Source organism: Musca autumnalis, unplaced genomic scaffold (genome assembly GCF_047663935.1).
Source record: "Musca autumnalis isolate F117 unplaced genomic scaffold, ASM4766393v1 scaffold_3, whole genome shotgun sequence".
Classification (NCBI taxonomy): Eukaryota; Metazoa; Arthropoda; class Insecta; order Diptera; family Muscidae; genus Musca; species Musca autumnalis.
This window is the reverse complement of record NW_027411866.1, coordinates 111729525-111753978: the sequence shown is the minus strand read 5'-3', so window position 1 is coordinate 111753978 and position 24454 is coordinate 111729525. Positions and strand designations below refer to the sequence as shown.

Genomic DNA, 24454 nt, shown 5'->3' with positions numbered 1-24454 from the left:
TCTTCAAGTACAACTCTCGCCATTTTCCACAGACAGTCGGCTTAACAAATTTTTGACATTTTTTGTAAAAATGTGTGAGATAATAATTTAAATGTTTTGAAAACAAAAGAACATGAACAGAAACAGAAACAAAATACGTGAATAGATAACAAAAAGAAATCGACGATTTTCATTCATAATTTTACCACTGTTTTTGCAGTTGTCTGGACGCCTACGTCACACAGGCAAGTTTTGGGTTTTTGACAATCAATACATGTACTCAAGTATCCTGTCATGTGTAAACGCAGGATTAGGCATGTTTACTTGCGGCAAGTCTCAGTTTGTCCCAATTTACATTGGGCGAGTTTACTTGCGGCAATTGTCATTTTGTAGGAGAGAGAGGTGAGGCATATGGTAACCCTTTAGTCGATGGTCAGACTAGCACGATTTCAACATGGCGACGTCAAGTTTATAGGCGAGGGGTATGAAGTAGTGAAACCCATGTACATGGTTTTCTGTGTTTGTTGTGTTGCCTCTTCTTGTTGTTCGTTGCAAGATTTTTTCTTCCATTTTCTTTCATTTTTATTTTCTCAAGCAAACGTTAAGAACAAGGCAAGCATAAAAAGATTTAATAAAAACATTAAATTAATGAAATAGTGAAAAGTTAACTATGTATTAATATTAATTTAATTATAAATGTTAATTATTTTGTGCTGTTTTTAGTTTATTTATGTTTGTTTTGTTTTTATTGGTATGAGAAACACAAAAAACGCGAATGGTAAAATAAAGAGGACACGAAAAAATCTGAAATTTCACGTTAACGTGTGTGGACACTAACGAAACTTGAAAAGAAATTTTAACGAAATTGGTTTCAAGAAACCTTGCTAGTCTGACCATCGACTTACCTCTCAGCACCCTCTCTCATCTACAAATTGACAATTGCCGCAAGTAAACTCGCCTAATGTAAATTGGGACTTTGTAGGAAAGACACGTTAGGGGAATGGTAATGGTAAAAAATTTCTCGTACCGACAATATTCAGGCAATTCCTTTTATATTTTTCATTTTTGGCATATTTCCAATGTTTTGAAAACAAAACTTGCCGAAACAGAATTGCCTGTATAAACGCAAAATTCAAGTTTAAAAGAGAACGAGAAAAACTGCCGCAAGGAAAATCGCCTATTGTAAATCGGGATTTTACTGTGGGCGTGATGAAATTATAAGGCGGCGTAAAAGGCCAGCATCGTGGTTTCAACATGTCGAATTTTTGTTACTGTGAATAAATTATATGAAAACTTAAACAAACATTTTTACATCTTCAAGAATTCCGGCCAAAAAGAAGTTGTTGTTGTGCTACTTACGTGACCTGTAGTGGAATTCTGTAACTCATTTTTCGAGTTACCGGCAAAAATCGGTAAAATTTAAACGTAAAATTATGAATTAAAAGTATCAATAAAAGTTAGCAACACTGTTGCTATCGGTACGAAATAGCGACAAATTTATTGTGGTTTTTAACTTCCCGAACAAATTTCGTTAATTACCGAAATTATAACCATTTTAATTTTACCGATTTTTGTCGGTAACTCAAAAAAAGAGTTACACTGTACAGAATTCCACTACTGCTATATAGATCTTGGCTGTGGGATTATTGCCAAGATACATTGTTGAATGAAATCACATGCAAACGATAAACCCATGGTAAACAAAATAAATGGCACAAAAGAAGGTGTTATGTACATCAAATACAACTGATTATCATATTAGTTGTCAAAATGCATCATTGTTAATAAAATCACATACTAAAGGTATATAAGTCCCGGGCCACACTAGAGTAATTTCACTGAAATATTGGCATGACATTATGCGTCTCTAGATCGAGTTCCATAGTAGAGTAAAATCATCACATTGCTGTTGTGGGGAATTCGACCTAAGAACGCCTAATTTCATGAATTTTTTTAGTGAAATTCACTCTAGTGTGGACCGGAACTAAATAATTCACCAAAATGAATTAAGGCTTCGGCACAATCGGTCCATTGTGCGTCGCGTCACGCTTTAAAAACAACAACTACATGAAAAAAATCAAAAGAAAACTAGGCATCGCTCACACTTCTTTCATGTGGTTGTTGTAACGCTGCACTCAACGGACCGGCACATACTTGTGAAAAATTTGTTGACGTTTGGTATGATTAATGGAACACCTTCTAATGTTTGGTTTACATTCGGCGTCGTTTCGTGATTTGGAAGGCGTTTCGTGATTTCGAGCGTAATCAAGCAAAATTTATCATGATTTCGCATACAAAAATGAAATCATCTCATTTCGTGATTTCAGCGAAATCAACATCGAAATCACAGTACTCATGATATACAACACTGTCTTTGCTCAAAAAAGTACCAAAAGCTGCAACACTTTTCACGTATCACAATAAACAAGGTAGATGGTCAATTGCTGTAACAAAAAAAAAAAATATTAAGTTACTTTGTTACAATGATATTTTCCATTGTGTTCCAGTACTTTTTTAACGGTAATGTTAGAAAAAAGAGCGAATTGTCAAAAATTGCTTTCCCATACAAATTTCTTAAAAAATACGTGAAAGGAAAACTGACGGAAATTGCAATAAATCCAGAAATGTCAAAATCAACGTATCAGCATCATATTCAGGTACTAATGAACATGCTGCTACTTTCTACTATGCCAAATTTGTATGGCAGAAAACAGGAGCAGATGGTGTTTGTTATTCAGCGCCATTTTCGCTTAAAGAGAAGTGCAAGTCTTGCTAAATTTCGGAGTACGGGAACGCATTTGTAGCACTAAACGGGAAAACTACAGCAAGTAGTAATATTTTGCAGGTTCTGAACACAACTTTTATCTACAAAAATTTATTATTATGATGTTTCAACGATAAAATCATTTTTTATTTTTTCATTTGTTAGTATAATACACAATTAATACGATATATTGATAATTTTACTATAATTTTCGAAATAAAGCTTTAAAGTTCTATATTGTCGTATTTTTTTGATGACAGCTTGTTTTGAAAATTCATGTTCGATCAGCTGCACATACATATGCATCTACCTTGATAATTGTGATATGTTTGAAATCAACAAAAAAATAAGTATAAACACCGGGGTGTATTTCAGGATTTCGTGAAATCCAGTGGATTTTGGAGCGTAAGTGTAAACTTGACATAATTGTGCCGTGATAAAATGTAGACAAATTTTGGCGTTTGGTTTGAATTCGAGCGACTGATGAAACACTTTCTTAGGTCATGTTTACATTATAGCCTTTTGCAGGGTTAACCTTCTTTTCGAGGATTTATTTGAAATATAAGCAATGGAATTGACATTTAAAACCCAGTGGGTTTGTTAAATCAGATTATATATAAACGTACTATTATACGCCATGGTTTGCACAGAACTTTACCGTTCTGGGCCAAACACATTCGGTCCGTTAAGTGTCGTTTTACGCGACGAAAACAACAACATGCATGCACGTGATGCACAAATAATACGTGGTAATAAAAATTGTAAACTGTTCTCATATCAATTGAATGAAGTAAGGGAAACGCGTTTCAAGTAAAAAGTGGTAAAACTTCAAGAGTCTTGACGTAAAATGAACCAGAAACTACAACAACAAGAATATTTTGACTAAAAGTCCTTCAATCTGTCAAAATTTTGGTTTACGTTTTCATACGATTAATTCACAATAACAATGAATTTGATAGATCGGGTGAAATCAAATGGTTTGCCGTTCCACGTTATGTATTACATCATGATGCAGTCGGAAACGAAACGATGACTTCTGCTTTTATATAACTTAAAAGCTAAGCATTGCGTAAGCATTAAAACTCTGCTATTAAAATTTGGCCGAGCAAAAACATATTTTTTGGCTTCTGTTTTGCTGATATCTCGATTCTGACAGTTTTATAGTACGTTTACATTTCCGAAATCGAGTGGATTTCAACTGTCAATTACTTTGAGAATATGTCAAATAAAAACTCACATTATATCCATTGGATTTCATTTGACGTTTAAGCAGTGTAATTGACTGTTGAAATCGATTGCATTTCGTAAATGTAAAGGTACTATTACTGTTTAAAAATGCACTTGAACGGAACGTAAAAATAATCTACACTGACTTTCAGATGTATAAAATGTAACTCACAGGTCAGACAAAGTGAGTTTCAAATTCGCATTTCCAAGCTTTTGGGAACGAAGGGAAACCAACGAAAAAATTAACTTTTTTCACACCTCTCTATACAAAAGCCAGACAATGTATACCTTGAAACTCCAATGTGCCTGACCTATAAGTAACTATTAAATTCTATAAAAAGAACGATATATAAACATGAAAAATGACAGTTAACTTGTTCACTTGTATAGTATTTCACAGATTATTTTTTACATTTTAATGCAACTACAATATATAATTATAAGAAAGAGACAACAAAGACCAATTTATATTACCAAATAAAACAAAACCGTTTTACCAATAAAACAGAAATTGTAAAGAACAAGTAAATTTATATAGAAAAAAATAACGTAACGTATAATATATACAATAGCTCTATCTAAACTAAAACGTAAAACGAAGAAATTAACTCAAAACTGTAATGAACAGTTCATAAAACTAAATAAAATGTTAATAAATGAAACTAGTAAAATTAAAAAATTAACTTTAACTAAACCTAACATAGAACATAGAAATTAAAACTAAAAACATGCTAAACAAAAGAATATATAAAAACTCAATATTTAAAACATACATTAACATTAAGCAAATCAGAACCATGTACATTTTAAAAGTAAATTGTATTGTTATTTATTATTTAAAACAAACAAAACATAATAAAAGCCCAATAAAACAACATATAAAAACTAATAAAATTAAGGTTTAAAAGTGTTTTGCAAAAGCTTTAAAAATTAGGGTGCCTAAATTTGCTAAAATTAGTATTAACAATAAAAGAAATAAACATAACAAATTACAAATACATAACGTCAACACAAAAATGTATGAATGAATATTTTAATTGTTTTTAGCAAATTCCAATTATACTATTACTATTATAGTACGTTTAGATTTACAAAATTGAATGAATATCAAATGTCAATTCCATTCCGAAAATGTCAAATAAATCCGAATCACAAATCCAGTGGATACGTAAATCTGAACGTTTTGTAAATGTGTGCTTAAAAGACAGGCGGTATATAGCTATTTTCTTTGCGGCTGAACACCAGCCAGTTGGCGAGTTACAAAATGTTACTTGACAAATTAAATCCTCTGAATATAAACGTACTGTTAATATGTGTGTTCGTTCACTCAAAATTCGTACAAATTGTAACTGGATGTTGTTCGTTTACTCTACACTACAATGCAAATTACCTTAGCCGATTACAAGAAGTTACTGAACTTGTACAAGACCCGTTTAGGCTATAGCTTAGTTCCCATACTTTTTTATAGTAAAACTTGTAAAAGGGAGAAAGAGAGAAAAATTGTTCTCACACAAAAGTTTTTTCAAAAAGTTCGGGAAAGCAAAAATGGAAAAAAACGTCAAAATAAAGCTGAAACAAATGTCAAAGTCGGCGTACCAGCCAATCATACGCATAACATGGTTGTTACAATTATTTACTCGCCCAAATTTTTCGTGCAAAGTGTTTTAAAAAATAGCGTCATTCGATGCCATGTTTGTTTAAAGAGAAGTGATCATTTTACAACTTTTTTGTATACGGAAACGGGTTTTCGGGTAAAATGTTTAAATGTGGTAAAATTTGTAAAAACTTTTTAGTTCTGGAACAAAGCTTATACATTTATATGATAACCCAAAAGTTTGTACAAACTTTTACAAAATTCTGTTCGATAAAAAACTTGTTCAGTAATAATATGTTTATATATAACCGGATTTAACAAACCCACTGGGTCTCAATTGTCAATTCCATTGCTTATATTTCAAATAAATACTCCTAAAGAAGGTTAACCCTGCAAAAGGCCATAATATAAACAAATGTCAAAATTATTGCTTTATCACGCCGTTTTTTGGTATCACACATCGAGGCGTTACATTTTTGGCGCCGGCGATCATATGTTTTAAGTAAACAAAAATGTATGTTGCATTTCATAATTTTTTCCACAAACATCGTATAGTTTTTGTAATTATTTATCAGAAAAATGTATTTTAAAATGATAATAAGTAATTCACAGCCTATTGTTGTTGTTAACATTTGGCCTGTTCCCGTACTTTATAAAGTGGTAAAAGTCGTAAAAGTTGTAAAAGTCGTAAACGATTTTCATATAAATTTTGTGTACGGGAACGCAAAATGTGTAAAAGTGGTAAAAATTGTAAAAATGAACTATTAAATGAAATCAAATGAACTATTAAAATGAAATGTCAAATATCTAGGCGAATAAGAATTCCAAAGTCAACCAATTTTTAACTTCGGCGCCTGAAATCTTGCTTCGTTGTGGGCTGTTCTATTGAAAACAGTACAATTTAATTTCTCGCTTTCACGCCAAGCACGCGCAGCAAGCAACAAAAATCCATTGTATTTCTACCTTAACACGCCGTTTGTATTACGACCGTGACAGAATCAATCGTGGCTTGCCTCCCAAATGTCAAATTATAAAGGAATGCCATTTGAGCTGATTCTGTCACGCCCTTTCGAGTTTTTTGGGGGTTAAACGCTCTTTACACTTGAACTTAAAAAAGATTTTTTGGGAATTAAGGTCATTTATTTAACAGATATTCTATGGAATTGACAACTTAAATGACGCATGTTTTGTAAAACCTATTAGATGTAAATTGAGCTTTAACCTTCTTTATGAGGAATTATTTTGAAGTATACACAATGGAATTGACATTTGAAACTCAGACGGTTTTTAAATCCGGTTAAATGCAAACGCACTATAAAACAAACAGGCATTTCCATAAAACGGTATTTCAGAATTTAAATGGTCAATACGACTAAGATATTTTACATTGTACTGTAGAGTAAACGAACAACATCCAGTAACAATTTGTACAAATGTTGAGTAAACGAACACACATAAGCTTTGTTCCAGAACTAAAAAGTTTTTGAAAATTTTACGACTTTTACACATTTTTCCCGAAAAACCGTTCCCGTTCACAAAAAAGTTGTAAAATGTTCACTTCTCTTTATACAAAAATGGCGCTAAATTACGCTCTCTTTAAAAACTTTTTACTAGACAAATTTGATCGTGTAAAAAATAGTAACATGGTTGCCGGCGTATGATTAGCAGGTACGACGACTTTGACATTTGTTCCCGTTTTTTTGACGTATTTTCCAATTTTCCGTTCCCGAACTATTTCAAAAAACATTTGTGTGAGAACACATTTTTACAGTTCTCTCTTTTACGAGTTTTACTATTAAAAAGTGCGGGAACGAAGCTATAATAGGTATGTTCGATAACCCACAAGTTTGTACAAATATTACACAAGTTTGTACAAATGTACATTTTTTACAAAATGCTGTTTGATAACAAACTGGTTCAGTAAAAGAGAAATTAGGAGTAGTTGCAAGAACTTGCAAATACTTTTTACTTGCGAAGTTATCGAACAGGCCTAATGACATCTTAAATAGACTGGATTTGCTAAATCCAGACTAGTCTAAATGTACTGTAATTTAGGTAAAAGCTCTAACATAAACATGCTATAACGTTTGTTTTTTAAGTAGTATTTTGAAGTGTTGAATTTAAAAACTTCTAAACTATTTGGAAAATAAAATTTCCCCTTAAAATTCTAACTCAAGACAACACATCATCTACACAAACTATCATCCAAGGCTGTAAATCAGCTGAAGGCGTAATAATTAACTTCGCATATGACAGTTGTGGTAATTATTAGTGGACGAATCAAAAAATAATACAGCAACTATGTAGTTAGAGTTGGACAAATCTAGTTCCAAATAATTCCGACACCGATAAAATGTTCGCATTTTCTTCATTCTAAATACTTCCAAGACTGATATATTTCAATACATTTTCAATTAACCTTTCTTTTCTGTTTTCACACGTTCTCATAGTTCTGATCTTCGTAGTTGATACTTAAGAATTCTCTTTTTTGTGGAGGAACTAAGTAGTTCCGGTACTACCTAACTCTACTTGGTAGCCACTATTATGGCAAAAGTACCAGTCCACTCTAGAGTGATTTCATTGGTAAAAATTCAAGGGTTCCTAGGTCGAGTTCCATACTAGAGTAATACAGTAGTTTTTGCTTACCCGTATATTGAAAAATTGCAGAAATTTTTGTGCCCGTAAGCCAAAAAGGCAGTTATCTTAAATAAATTTGATATAAAATACCGAATTTGTTCTACGCAATAAATATGAAACTGGGCAGCTAAAACCAATGCAGCTAAGTGGGGAGCTCGATCTAAGAACCCCTAAAATTTTCAATGAAACCACTCTAGTGTGACCTTCGACTATAGAGATTCATCTTAAAACATAACTTCATGAACTTTTCTAGCAGATATCGCAGACAAATCAGTTAATTACGCCTTCATTGATATTACACCTTTTTTTCTTAAACCTATGAAGATCGAAATTATTATTTTTATTTGAAGTAGTTAAATAGACATAGAAAAATAATACATTAACAATCACATGCAAACACTAACACTAAACAAAATAATACTATTACAATTATTAGTTAAATTGTTATGGTTATTATTACAAAAACAAATTTCTTCACGAAAATAAAACTAAAAAACAAATACAGCTCCCCAAAGAGTAATTGTAATTAACAAAAAAGAAAACGAAAGTAGATGAAGACTTAATGAAATAGTAACTAAATAAAAATAAAAACAATTATTATGGCTTTGTATAGCATTCAAAATGAAACGAATTCAAATTATGTTCTTTAAATACAAAAAAATATACCAACATCAACAATTCTAAAAAACGATAAAAGCCCCTCTAAAATATGTATGATAAACAAATGAATGAAAGGATCATTGAAAAATTATTCAATGAAACAAATAAATAAATAAGAAAATTAATTAGGTGTAATTATTATTATTTATTTAAATAAATTAGTTTCATTAAATAAATTATGAAAAAATAAACAAAATGAAAATAATAATAAAGAAAATAATAAAAATGATAAAAAAATAAATTTACATAAAAAATAACAAAATACACATGCTTGTTTTAATTAACCAAATACGAGGGAAACTATACATACGAGGGGAACTATAAAAGTTTCTGGCCTAACAATGAAAACGTGAATTTTTACCATCAAAAATAGTTTTATTGTTTTATTAAGTTGTATCCAGCATGATTTATATGTACACTTTATCATGCGCTCAAACCAATTGTCGAAGCACTTTTTTACGCAAATTGGGACACCTCCAAAACATGGTTTGTTATCGCTTTTACAGCATCTTCTGGCGATTGCTAATAGTTTTCGGGCTCAAACACATAGTTCCATGATTCGTCAACTGGATCTATTTAATAGAAGTCTTTCGAAGCATAGCGATCGTATTTTTTCGAAATTTCTTGCATCGATCAACACGGGATCCAACGAAAAAAACGACTTCTACACATTTTACCCGAAAACCCGTACCCGTACACAAAAAAGTTGTAAAATGTTCACTTCTCTTTAAACAAAAATGGCGCTGAATGACGCTCTCTTTAAAAACTTTTTACTCGACAAATTTGAGCGTGTAAAAAATAGTAACATGGATGCCGGCGTCTGATTGGCTGGTACGCCGACTTTGACATTTGTTCCAGCTTTTTTGACGTTTTTTCCATTTTTGAGTTCCCGAACTTTATGAAAAAACTTTTGTTTGACAACAAATTTTCTCTCTTCTTCTCTTTTATAGCCCGTTTCCACGGTACGTCGTTCGTTCTCTATTCGATGTTCGACCTTCAAATACGAATAAATTACTTGATTCCCCATACAAAATTCTAAGAACGAACAACGATTTTTGTACGTTGTTCAAGTAGAAATACTTTCTGAACGACGAATAAGTATGTCCCATCCCTAACAAATGAGAGAATTTATCGAAAAAATTAATTATGGCATGTCTAAATTCAAAATTGAAAAATTTGTTGAAAACACAAAAATTTTTAGAAAAAAGGAAAAGGATGAATGAAGATTAATGAACTAAACATTTAATATAGATGCAGATGGAAGATGGTTCTGTTTCCTTCTTAATTCCACACACATTTCTTGTCCATTAGTTCAAAATCGCGTAAAAAATCAGAAACAAAAAGGAAACAAATAACTGATAGTCTGTATACACAAATATTGTTTTGACATGTCTCTCTCTCTTTAATTTTGAAAATAAAAAGATATAAAAATATATTGAAAATAGAAAATTATTCAGAATTTATGGAAAAAATGAATGAAATTGTGTGTAGTTATTATAGAAAATACATTTGAAGTAAAGTCTTTTGCTTTTCCTATTCATTTAATGTATATTTTATGTGTTTTCTGTTCAAATTTTCGTGAAAACAAGGAAACAAAATTGAAGGAAATTTTGTTTATGTTTCTGTTAATTACGAATGGTGTCGTGGAAACGGGTTAATTCGTGTACGTCGTTCGACAGGCGAACAACGTAATTGAAACGCTCGTGTGAACATGACATTACGCGTTTTACTAATAAAAAGTACGGGAACAAAGCTAAAATAATAAACATTAATAGTTAAATTTTCACTATTTCATTAATTAAATGTTATTATTAAATCTTTTTATGCTTGTTTTGTTGTTAATGTTTGCTTGAGAAAATAAAAATTAAAGAAAATGGAAATCTTGCAACTAATAACAAGAAGAGGCAACAACACAAACACAGAAAACCATGTACATGGGTTTCACTACTTCATTCCCCTCGCCTATAAACTTGACGTCGCCATGTTGAAATCGTGCTAGTCTGACCATCGACCAAGTGATCATGCAATATCAAATGTTAAGGCCTGGGTACATAAGCTGCCTCGTCTGCTTGCCTTGCTTGCTTCTGATAAAAGAATAAAAAAGAAAATGCCAACCTAGTTCCAAAATCCACTGGATTTCACGAAATCCTGAAATACACCGCGGTGTTTACACTTATTTTTGTTGATTTCAAACATATCACAATGATCAAGGTATATGTACATGCCCAGCTGATTGAACATGAATTTTCAAGCAAGTTGTTGTAAATTGAATTAGTCATCAAAAATATACGACAATATAGAATTTTACAACTTTATTTAGAAAATTGTCATAAAATTATCTATATATCGTATTAATTGTGCATAGTACTAACAAATGAAACAATAAAAACTGATTCTATCGTTGAGACATCCTAAAAAATTTTGATAGAAACTCCGAAACCTAAAATGCTTGAACTTCACTTTAAACAAAAATAGGGCCGAATAACACCCTCTTCTTCTTTTTTTCTGCCATACAATTTTGGCCTAGTAGAAACTAGCAGCAAGCATGTTCATTGGCATCTAAATATGATAGCTGATACGTTAATTTTGGCATTTCTACTGGAGTTTTTGCAATTTCCGTAATTTTGCCTTTCTCGTATTTATTAAGAAATTTGTATTTTTGACAATTCGCTCTTATTTCTAACATTATCATTAAAAACGTACGGGAGTCCAGAACCTGCAAGAGGCTACTACTTTTTAGAGTTGTGTCGTTCATGAACGAACCGGCTTAAAGGAACGACTCCGTGAAAAGAACGATCGGATCCGTATCCAGCTCATTCGTTTATATCGTTCATTTAGATCGCTAATGACCAAGACATTGCTGCTTACAAAACAAAACCACCACCATTAGCTTTGCACACACACAAGCAAGAAAGAAAAACAAATGCATATGGTTGCTGAGTTGTGACGTTCTTTTACATCGTACGTTTAAATTTTGAGCTGAATCATCTCGTTCAGTTGGCTCCGCTCGTTCTTTTTTGCTTATCTCGTTCTTTTTACTGTACTCGTTCTTTATGCGCTTGTTTTTTCTCGTTTTTAAGTTGAACGTGTGTTAATTTTCGATCTAAAGAACCCTTGTGTTTTCCTGAATTCCTAAAACATCAAAATTAGTAAACACAAAAGCAACAAGTGGGTTTGTTTACAATACCAATGTTGAGAATTTTATAAAAAACACGTAAAATGAATGAAGGGCCAAGGTTTCTCCACATAATCTAGTTGTGGATATGATAAAATGTTTGTTTCAACGAAAAGCTGACATATTTCTTCCATACAAATGTTCTAAAAACTATTTTAAAAACCATTGAATTCGATTGCTTTTAAAATTGTTTGGCATATTACACTATGCAACACTGAAAATGCAAACAACTTCTAATATGCATTTTTTTTTTTGAAAGTACATATTTAGACTACAAAAACCCTAGTAGGGTTTTGTCAAAGACATATAGCAATAAAGACCCGAACAAATGCATTTTCCAAAAACATATGCTAATAGTTCCTCATTTTGGTTACAGATGGCTACAAAACTCACTGGAATTGATAACAGCAATGCCAATCGTTTTTGATTCTTATTTCTCGCGGCAGAAAACATTAACGTCGTGTTTTGTGGCTGAAATTTATTTCTTTTCTTTTTTTATTGTTCATTCAATGAAAAAATCAAAAGCGAATGCCGTCAAACTTGAGTTTTAATGTTTTTCTTGTCAATATTCCAATGAATAACAGTTTTCGTTTAACAGAATGTTGCTATGATGTCGTAGCAACAGAGGTTAACTCCACCTACAGTTAATTTTTCACAATTGACTTTTCCTATCTTATAATATTGACATCTTTGGTTTTGTTCTGTCAGATCCAGTTCGGATTTTATGGCCTCATCTAAACCGGGCTAAATCTCCACTTTTTTGCATTTATCAGAAACGAATAGGAATTTTGCCTTGCTGTCTTTAGCAATATTATAGCCCTTAAGCCCTAGTAGAACTTATCTTTTGAAGAAACCACATAAGAAAAACTCCATCTAGGGCATCAAAATCTATAAAATATAGAAAATTTTACATAATTGCTGAAATTCTGGTCAGTTTCGGCTAAACTACTGGGAGTTGAACCAAACAACCTTTTGCAAAAATCTTCCAAAAAAAGTTCTCAACAATTCTTTAGAACATTCTGAAACGCTATAATGCTTACTTCATGTTGCTTCAGCGGTATTTTGCATCATATCTTTTACAACAGGTATTTCAAACACAGTTCACACCAACAGTTTATTCTCGCATTTCGGATTTCACTGCATTATTGACATTTTTATTAAATCGTCGTTGAAAAATGTACTGAAAACAACGGCATAGAGGCATTTTACAACAATGACATGTTCTGAAGAGTTGTGTATTACATTCCAAGGAATATTTTTCCAAAAGAAAATATATAGAAAAATTAACGGTTTTGGAGATACGATGCGAAATGTATAAAAATTTGGAATTTTTGCATATATTTTGAAATTTTGGGAAATAAATGTAGTTTTTCGAGTTCATTATTTCTCCAAGTATTTTATTCTTGTCCTTATCTACAAATTTGCTTCAGATATCAGAAGAAGATTCGCATTGGTTTCAGAGATATAGCACCGAAAATCTTTAAAAACTCAATATTTAACCATGTTTAGATGCGGCTATAAAATCCGAGCTGGATCTGACACAACAAAACCCAACTAGGGTTTCTTGTCGTTTAGGTCTGTACTTTCAAAAAATCCTGAAAAAATGGTGTACAGTGTTATTCAAACAGCACACACACATACAAAGATTTTTGCTCTGTTCCAGAACCTGCAAGAAGCTACTACTTTTTGCTACGATAACATGTTTCCCTTTATTTTATCGAAAAAAATTTTAAAAGTTATTAGATTCTTGCAGTACTGGAACAGACCATTTGTATATTGTGTTGAAGTTTTAGCAACAGTCGAAAGAAAAAATTAAATTGACAGGAAGCTTTAGCTAACCTTTCTTATTAAACCATGATTTGGTTTTTTTTTTTCTTGTTAACATCATTACGCGTTGGTGAATTAAAAAATAAATATCTTGTGTGTCAAATGTAGTGTTTTTTTTTTTTAATTTATAGGTGTAAATTAAAAATAAATACTTTGTCCAGAACCTGCAAGAATGTACTATTTTTTACTACGATAAAAATTTTTCCATTATGTTATCGAAAAAAATAGTAAAAATTAGTAGATTCTTGCAGTACTGGAACAGACCAATATTGAAATTATATTCAAATAAAAATTAGTTTTTCTATATTGAATGGAAAGAAACATTTTCGGCTTATTTTTAAGACTGATAAAACAACTATTGAATATTGATGCAGATAACTAACGATATTCACAAAAAAATTATAGACTGAAATGTTTTATTGAACGAAAAGGAGCCAAAGAACGAAGTGAAAGATCCGGATCTTTTTGATGAACGGAATGAAAAAGATCGATCCGCTCAAAGAACGAGATTGCCCAACACTACTACTTTTTACTACGATAATAGCCCATTAAGATATGACTTCATTAGCCGGATTTAGAACATTATCAGGTTTTATTTGGTAAATCGAGCCAAAATCTACCAGATTTCCCATACAAAAATAAATCCTCGTATTGCGTGGATTTGTTTTAAATCTGGCATAAATCCTCGTAAACAACTCTGTTTTTTGCAACACGTTGCTAGAAAATACAAAAAGTTGCAAGTTGGCACAACAAACAAGCAAAGACATAAATACAAATAAGACTAGACAAAGTGCATGCAACAAAAAAATTTTTACGAAACTTTGTATAGAAACATTACCCTTAACAGGTTGCAGTTAATTCAAAATCGCAACCAAGGAGGAACATTTCATGTAATGGTATCAGAAACGAAATTTATGAATTCAAGGATCTATTCAAGAATAATTCCATGTCAATTGGATCGGTAAATTCGGTTAAATACGTAAAAATGTATAAAAGAAAAAAATGTTATATCACCATATCGTAACATAACAGCTTCGTTCCCGTACTTTTTAATAGTAAAACTCGTAAAAGAGAGAACTGCAAACAATTTGTTGTCACACACAAGTTTTTTGAAATAGTTCGGGAACGGAAAAATGGAAAATACGTCAAAAAAAACTGGAACAAATGTCAAAGTCGGCATATCAGCCAATCAGACGCCGGCAACCATGTTACTATTTTTTTACTCGCCCAAATTTGTCGTGTAAAAAGTTTTTAAAGAGAGCGTCATTCAGCGCCATTTTTGTTTAAAGAGAAGTGAACATTTTACAACTTTTTTGTGTACGGGAACGGTTTTTGGAGTAAAATGTGTAAAAGTCGTAAAAATTGTAAAAACTTTTTAGTTCTGGAACACAGCTAACATTATGTTAAATTCAAAAGCCATTCACTGAAGAATGATAGCAAAAGAAATGTCTTATCTTGTTGTATTTATGTCTTTGAATTCAAAAGCCATTCACTGAAGAATGATAGCAAAAAAAATGTCTCATCTTGTTGTATTTATGTCTTTGCTGCTTACACTGTAACAACGAAGCCGACCCAGTTTTCGACTCGCTCGCTCAGTACATTTGACAGACAATCGGCGACGGCGCGCCGATTAGTTTACCGACTGGCGGCTTATTTTGCCATATTTAGAAGTATGTATACAAATTGCCGTAAAGAAAAGTTTTTTTGAGAGATCGTGGGGAAGAAATAGTCTTGATGTTTTTGTTGTTCTACTAAAACATGTAATCAGTTTGTAACTATTATAAATTTATAAAGAAAAAATTGTTTAAAGTAGTAAAACTTTCAATTTTTCAGATAGATTTCGATGTTCTATTGAGCTGTATGCCGGTACTCAAAAAACACAATATTCCATTCGAAGCAATGACAGATCTTCTTTCAGGAGTAATGTGATCATTTTAGATTTTGGAAGAATTGCGGATACGTTGGTATCCAATATAATGGTAGTCCCTAAATTCCTGTCCTGAATTATGAAATGGTTCGAGTTTGTCACCGTCCTCCAGCAGTAAGTGCCGAACTGACATATGTATGGGTTGTTTTCGCAAAACATTACTGGTGTAATTAAATTAGTACTGTGCGAACTATACGAAATAAAGCTTAAATTTTATCCGAGAACGCGCAACCTGTTCTTATGCCTAAATGTTTGAACTTTTGTATGGGAGATACAGGATGAGGTGGACCGATATAGACCATCTTCGTATTTGACATATGTATGTAAGTTAGGCCTAAATCGACATCATTTACGGTGGCTATAGAGTTTTTACAATTATAGCTCATTCAGACTAGCCATAAATCCTCGGCTGGATTTAATAAATCCAGTATTAATCTCATTGCATTTAGATATACATTTTGAAGGATTTGAATGGCAGTAAGCTGATTTTTGTTCATAGCACAATTACCAAGGTAGATGCATCGGCCCATCTGATCGAATTTGAAACGTCGAAAGAATTGTTTGTAAATTGAATTCGTCTCAAAAAACATACATCAATTTACAAATTTAATGTTAGTACTGAAAATGTTAACACATTATGGGCCATTATTACATGTATACTGTCGAAATACAAACGACAAGGACCCGTTGTATCCTAGACATGTGGCTAAACCGCACAGCTTTGAAAATTTTGAGTAGAAGTAGTAATAAATATTTGGATCGATATAGTGCAAATTCGCACTTGATTTAAGTGCGAAAGAAATAATACGATGCGCTGCATACTATGAATGTAGTGGCCGGACTCAGAAATTAGTTTCCATCTGTCCATAAGAGAAAGTCTTAAATCCCCGATCAAATTAAATTTTTGTAAACTTTCAGTCAAAAATATGTAAATACGGCCACTACATTCAAATTGCTCCCGATGCGCAAAGGTTGGACCAATGTCGCAATCACTCCTTTCCATAGCTCTGTCCGTCAGTCACTTTTCTTGTTCACGGTGGATTTTTTAGAACTTTTGGACCATTATGCCAGTAGACATGGACTTAGGAACTAAGAACATTAGGGCTGTACGATAACTTTGCAAGTAAAAAGTACTTGCATGCACTCAACAAGTTCTCAGTAACTTCTCTCCACTAATTATACTCTCCCGAAGCTACAAATTTGCAGAATGTTATCGAACAACAATTTGCAATCACTTGCAAGAAGTCAGCTGATTTGACAAACAAGAAGTTTTGCGGATAAGATTTAATTTAATAATCGAAGGCTGTTTACGAAAATTATTTGATTATGCATTGCTACAAAAATAATTATCTTTCCATATCATAAATTAACGGCTGGCCGTTCACATAGTGTTCCTCCTACTCCATGGATGCGCCGCTTTTTGTTGCGATTTGATACCTTAAAAAACAAACAGTCATCACAAACTACAAAAAAGTTACATATTTTACAAAATAAGTCGTTTTTTATAATTTATTTAGTTATCTCTTCTCTTTTTTATATTTGTAATTATTTTAATAACCAATTACATAGTCCGCCACAAAACATTCGAATTTAAATCAGCAGATCAATCTTGAAAATTCTTACAAGGAAAATTTTGCTTGCAAGAACTTGTAAGTTCTCAGTAACAAAAATCTCCAAAATTCTTTCACAGTTTTCTTCAAATTCGCTCTCTTTTACTTTACAAGTTTTTACAAATTTGTACAAACTTTTGGGTTATCGTACAGATTTATTACATCGCTGTAGACCACAAGAAGTAATCTTGCTAAAAATATTAAACGATCCTCGTACAGCCCCTAGACCCTAGACTGGACTTGAACAAAAATGTTGAACTTTTGTGAATTAGGTACCTTGTAAATTCTTGGAACTTGATGTACGTTTGTGAACAAATTTACGATATGCGAAGTTTCGGCTAAATCAGATAATCAACTAAAATCTAAGGGCAAAATCTACTACAACGATAAAAAAAATATCGGCGCGCGCCATCTGCAATCGAGTTGACGTCGGCGATTTTTAGCCGATTTGAGCCGATGTAATCGGCGGCGGGCTAAAACCTTAAAAAAAGAGAAGCGGCGGCGCGCCGCCGACCGAACATCGACTCGCTTCCACCTCTGGTACCCCGGCCTTCACCTCTGCACCACAAGTGTAACAACAAGCACAAAGCGTTTCTGCAACACAATTTACACAGGTGCATAGACTAATAAAGACATATGGCCTGTTCCCGTACTTTATAAAGTGGTAAAAGTCGTAAACGATTTTCATATAAATTTTGTGTACGGGAACGAAAAATGTGTAAAAGTGGTAAAAATTGTAAAAACTTTTTTGTTCTGGAACAGAGCTATAGACATCGGAATGCTCTCACCGAGTATGTTCGAATTGAGTGTGGTAAATAAGAAACTCAATATAAAATGCCAAAAAAATACAAGATATCGAATATTTTGTTCTGGCAAAAGACTACATGGGGTTAGTTTTTGATGGGAACTATATCCTCAGACACCGACGTAGCACCCGAAATGATTTTGTTCTGCATATGATATTGGCTTATGCTACACACATTTTTCATTTCTTCCTAAAATTTTATACTGTTTTAAATTTGTCGAGAAATATGAAAAGTATTGGAGGAAGTATTACAGAGTATAATTAACTACATCTGTATACTTAGTGTCCAAAATATATGATTAATTTTCGGCACAGTTGTCAAGTTTAAAGTCGTTTTGAAAGGTCTAAGGTAATTTGGACCGACTATAGTGTTTTACTGACTTCAGAACAATGTAATATTTATTGAATGTTTGTGGCATAAAACGTCGAATACTTTGGCTTATGAACAACATCTAGAAAAACATTTCTTGTGTGTGTTTTTTTTTATTTTAAAATTTTCGATAACATTAATTCAACAACAAGGAATTTCCTGCTGATTATTTTTTTGAATAAAGGCTGAAAAGTTGATTTAAAACGACTGCATCTAGCATAGAAAAGCAAAATAATTGTATTTTGGGTAAAATAGGACGCTATGGAATAAATAAGTATTTTCAATGGATGCATAATATTTCTTGGAATTTTCCTATTTCTTCTTCGACTTTGGGAAGACAAAAGAAAGAAACTGATCGGATACCGATTGTTGTTCCTCAAAATCTCAACAAGTAAAAAAGTATCAGTCGGGTTTGCCGAGCCGGGTAATGCTGTATCGCCCTAAACAAGGAGTACCTCCTGTAAAAAATTCTAAAGGATCCTCGGATAGACTGCACTTAAAAAAATATGTTGAACTTTAGTGGAGGAGTTACCCTAAGGAGTGCCCCGATATGGCGAGCATAAACTGATTTTTCACAATATATTACTAAATCCAAAGCTTGGACCAAATCTGTTGCACCGTTTAAGAAATATCGTGCCTACCATTTTAGCGAAAAAGTTTGAGCTTTTATGGTGAAGGTGTCGAATGAGGTGGACCATTTTCGAACTTTAACAAAGCCTCTCTGAAACCTTACAAAGTTGGACCAACGCAGAACCGGTCTCAAAAGTTGTCGTGCACAACAACCATTCCACATTTGATCTGTTCCAGAACTGCAAGAATCTACTAATTTTTACTATATTTTCCGATAACAAAGGAAAAAATCTTATCGTAGTAAAAAATAGTAGCTTCTTGTAGGTTCTGGAACAGAGCAATTGTGGCATTAGCGGTTTTTTGTAGCTTCTACGCAGTTTTCTCAAGAAGTATGAACTTGCCCCTGAATAAAATATAATGTCGTAACAGGGGCCCGAACACAACCTGTTTAAAAAAAATTAAAATGTTTTGAGAACAGGGGCTGGATTCTTGTTCTATGAAAATTTGAAATGAAAAATATTTCCTTTATAATTTTTTTCATTTGACAGTTTTCACCTTTATAAAAGTTTTCATTTCACATTTTCATAGAAACAGAATTGAGCCCCAGGTCTTAAACTGAAATTGATCTACTTTTCTACAAAAGAAATTGATTTGGATGAGACACAATTTGGTCGTATGAAAGTTAGCCTAGAGGCTGAGGGTATAAACAAAGACATAAATACAACAAGATAAGACATTTTTTTGCTATCATTCTTCAGTGAATGGCTTTTGAATTTAACATAATAGCCCTGTTCCTTTACGTTCAAGAATCTTCAAGTTTTACAACTTTTTACTCGAAAAGCGTTCCTTTACTTCAGACACTTTTCAACTTCAACTTTTACCACTTTTGCCGGTTTTACCATTTTCAGAAGTAAAGGAACAGGCCAAATATGTGTGTTCGTTTACTCAAAATTTGTACAAATTGTTACTGGATGTTGTTCGTTTACTCCACAGTACAATGCAAAAGAAATTAGTCGTTTACAAGAAGTTACTGGACTTGTACAAATTTGTACAAATTATTGAGTAAACGAACACACCTAATGTTATATCACGATATGGTGATATAAAATTTTTATTTCATGAAATTTTTTAATGGAATTCACGCTAGTGTGAACCGGGACAAACATACGAAAAACTAATGGTCTTATAACACCTTTAATAATAACTGCCAGCTAAAATAAAAGGAACTTTAGCTCTGTTCTAGGGATACGCAAGTCGATTTTCGAGTAACCGATTCCTCGATTCTTTGGTTTGAAGAATCTAAAAATCGGAATCGAGTTTTGAATTCATAGAGAATCGAAAGATCAATTTTCTATTATGATTCTTCGATTCTTGCAGTGGGAATCGAAAGATCAATTCTGTTTGGACTTTTTGATGAACCACGAAAATGAAATATACAGATTACATTGGTAAGAGCAAGACAACAATATTATATTAGCTCTGTTCCTTTACGTGCCTGAGGTTACCATTTCTTACCATTTTTAACCTGCAAAGTGTTCCTTTACTTTAAAAAGCATACAATTTATATGAGACCAGTTCGCCACTTTTACCATTTTTTCCCACTGTTACCATTTTTAAAAGTAAAGGAACAGACCAATTATTTGTTGTACTGATGAACAAAGTTAATCTAACGGTACGGCAGTGTTAAACGCGAAACATTGTACACTAAAACGTTCACATTTTCAACTAATGCTTGGTTTACATTCGGCGTCGTTTCGTGATTTCGAAGGCGTTTTGTGATTTCGCGCGGAATCAAGCAAACTTTATCATGATTTCGCATACAAAAATGAAATCATCTCATTTCGTGATTTCAACGAAATCAACATCGAAATCACAGTACTCATGATATACAACCCTGTTTTTGCCTAAAATAGTACCAAAAGTTGCAACACTTTTCACGTATCACAATAAACAAGGTAGATGGTCAATTGCTGCAACAAAAATATTGTTATTAAATGTTCTATTCCAGAACTGCAAGAATCTACTATTTTTTACTATTTTCTCCGATAACATAAAGGCAAAAATGTTATCGTAGTAAAAAATAGCAGCTTCTGGCAGGCTCTGGAACAGACCAAAAATGTGTAAACAATGTGAAAAAAAATATTAATATGGACAATTTTGTACAATTGTTTTATCTGTCTTGGTAGTTTTCTATTCAACGACGCATGAGGTCATTGTGTGATTAGGGTCTATATTTAAAGATAAGAAAACTGTCGGCCATAAATTGTGTATTTTTATTACCCACGAAGCATTATGCCTGCTGGGTGCATAATGCATTTTTAGGTACATCGTGCATTTTGTGCGTCTATTTATTTTTTTGTTAGATTTTAAGGTATAGTTGAAACAAATAACTAAATAAAGAATGAGTCTCTCTACAACCACGAGGCAAATAACATCTCGCGGCGGTTTCATTTTCTTTTTGTCCAGTTTTCTTGGGTGCACTTGTGATGAGATCGAGGAGTCGTCTCATCATTTGGTGACCCCGACGTGATAGACTCGCGAGTTCAAAAAGGAAATTTGTGTAGTTTATTCGTTTTAGTGTAGTGACGTGTTGGGCTCGCATTTTTAAAAAAGAAAAGTGTTGTAGTCTATCCGTAATTTAGTAGCGAGATAAGCGCGTAGTAAAAAGTTACTACGTTGGATTTATCCGTTATTTTAACTAACGCAATAGGCGCGTAGTCAAAAGTGACTACGTTTGGTTTTTGATGTTAGTTAGGTGAAAGGCCAACAGTCGAAAAAAAGGCAGTGTTGCGTCGATCACCATAAAGAATCGCGTAGTGGAAAAGTGTCTATGGTAGGATTCTAAAAGTTATAAAAACCAAGTGTAAAATAAAGTGACAAAAAATAGAGCTTGCGAAAATGAATTTCGAAGAATTCATCCAACATCAAAGGATGTTGGGCGAGTATATTGTGTCGTTATATTTAGAAATGAGCAAAATTGCTCAGAACAGTGTATCCAAGGGAACTAGGGAAAAGTGTGATGTCATTGTTAGTTCCTTCACGGAAGCCAGAAGGGATTTTATAGACAATGATAGAGAGCTCCGGAATGTAGAAAAAGTTCCATATAAAATGCACAGCATATTCGCATCAGGTGTGCGGTATGCAATTAAAAAGTTTGACGTATTATATCGTCAGGTGAGAACAGACATGGGTGTAGAGTCGAAAATAGTTTCTTTGGAGTCGCGAACTACTTCTAGATTTTAATATATAGCTGAGATGGACAGCTTAAGTCCATTAGCGCAGTATGAAAAAAGATACATACTGCCCCATTCTACCACAATAAAAGGTGGTTTAATAAGAAATTTGGAATATTGTTTGAATGAGTTGGAGACCGAGATAAGGACTGAGTTTCCAAATAGAATATATATCAAGGAAAGATACGATATTGCATCATCAATATTGATGGAATATTTGAGGGAATTTCCTGAAGAAGATGATCTGGTGGAGAATTTCAATTTTTTAAAAATTTGCTACCACATAGTGCGAAGTGGGAACATTTCGAGAATAGCGCCTAAAAGAGTCAGAATTAGGGATTATCTAGTAAAGTTTTCAGGTAGTGTAGGGTCCACTCAGAAAGTTGGTGGGGACACGGAAACTACGGAAACTGAAAATGAAAACGTTCGCGTTGATGATTCGCGAAAGTTCGAAAGTGTAATAAGTCTACTACGGAAAGAGAATGAGAAGTTGAAGTCCAATTTAGAGCAAAAAACGAATGCTTACTCAATTGCTGAAGGAAAGGCTCAAGATGAAAAAAGGAGACGTGTTGTGTTGGAAAACAACATTAAGAGTCTGCGTGAAGAACTTACGTGCAAGGAGCAAAATCATTTTCGAGATATTAATAAAATACGCTCTCGTTGTCCAGTTGAAATAGATGAGATGGACGGTCGCATCTCTAAACAATACGAAGCCAGATTGCAACAGTCTTCGGAAGTGATACGTGAACAATACGAAGAATTACGTGCCTCACGTACACGTATTGATGATTTGAAAAGTTACATCCGAGAATTGGAATCTACAAATGCTGTATTAAATGCCCGCAATTGTGACTTAGAAAAATTGCTCGACAATGAACGTGCACGGCATGTTACTGATTTCGCCAATATGAAAGCTGAACTACAACGGTGCCGTGATGAAATGTCACAACAACTACAAGAAAGTGCTGTCGACGACAAAGTACTATGTGGCGAACAAGATATAAGCCAAACGGAATATTTTGGAATCAGCAGAGAGAATGGCATAAAAATGTCCAAGGGTGATGCTAACGCAAGGGTACAGAACAAAGGTACCAATGAAGTGGGAATCGAGGGTTGGCAAATTAAACGTAAAGACAAGACGTTCTATTGCCCTCACTACGAAAAAATGGCGGCCGGCTCTTCCTATGTTACGGGCGCAACACATGAACCACCAACCAATGTTATTATGGTATCACAAAGATGGCAAAGTGCAGATAACATAGAGATATCGCTGAATAATGCCGATGGTGAAGAAGGAAATGATGCCAGAAGTAGTTTTCGAATTTGGTCTGGTTATGATGGTATAATCAATAAAGCAATCACAATTAAAAAGAAATATCCTACCAAACGAAAATGGATATACTATGTAATTCATCCATGGAAGAGAGATCCACGTCCTAGCTGGTTGCTGAAGGTGTTGGGTGCCTTCACCTAGATTTAAGTCCTTATAACGTTTTATATTATATTTAGCAGTTCCAAAATGAAATGTAATTGTAATAGTACTAAAATTATTTAGGTTATAAAAAGATAAGATCCATATACATACATATAAGCCCTGTTCCTTTACGTTCAAGAATCTTCACGTTTTACAACTTTTTACTCGAAAAGCGTTCCTTTACTTCAGACACAATACAATTCATATGGGAGCAGTTTTCAACTTTTACTACTTTTGCCGGTTTTACCAGTTTCAGAAGTAAAGGAACAGACCACTAATTGTTAAAAGATTAGGATCTTTTCACGGCGGGGAGTATGGACAATTTTGTACAATTGTTATATCTGTCTTGGCAGTTTTCTATTCAACGACGCATGAGGTCATTGTGTGATTAGGGTCTATATTTAAAGATAAGAAAACTGACGGCCATAAATTGTGTATTTTTATTACCCACGAAGCATTATGCCTGCTGGGTGCATAATGCATTTTTAGGTACATCGTGCATTTTGTGCGTCTATTTATTTTTTTGTTAGATTTTAAGGTATAGTTGAAACAAATAACTAAATAAAGAATGAGTCTCTCTACAACCACGAGGCAAATAACAT

At 33.1% G+C, this 24454-nt stretch overlaps 1 long non-coding RNA gene across 1 annotated transcript; it reads left to right on the top strand.

The window, feature by feature from the left end:
- The first annotated feature begins 15518 nt into the window (after positions 1 to 15518).
- On the top strand, positions 15519 to 16014 carry LOC141399900 (uncharacterized). The gene is made up of 2 exons (XR_012412019.1): positions 15519 to 15634; positions 15697 to 16014. It is a non-coding gene; the product is annotated as an uncharacterized lncRNA (long non-coding RNA).
- Positions 16015 to 24454: the final 8440 nt, after the last annotated feature.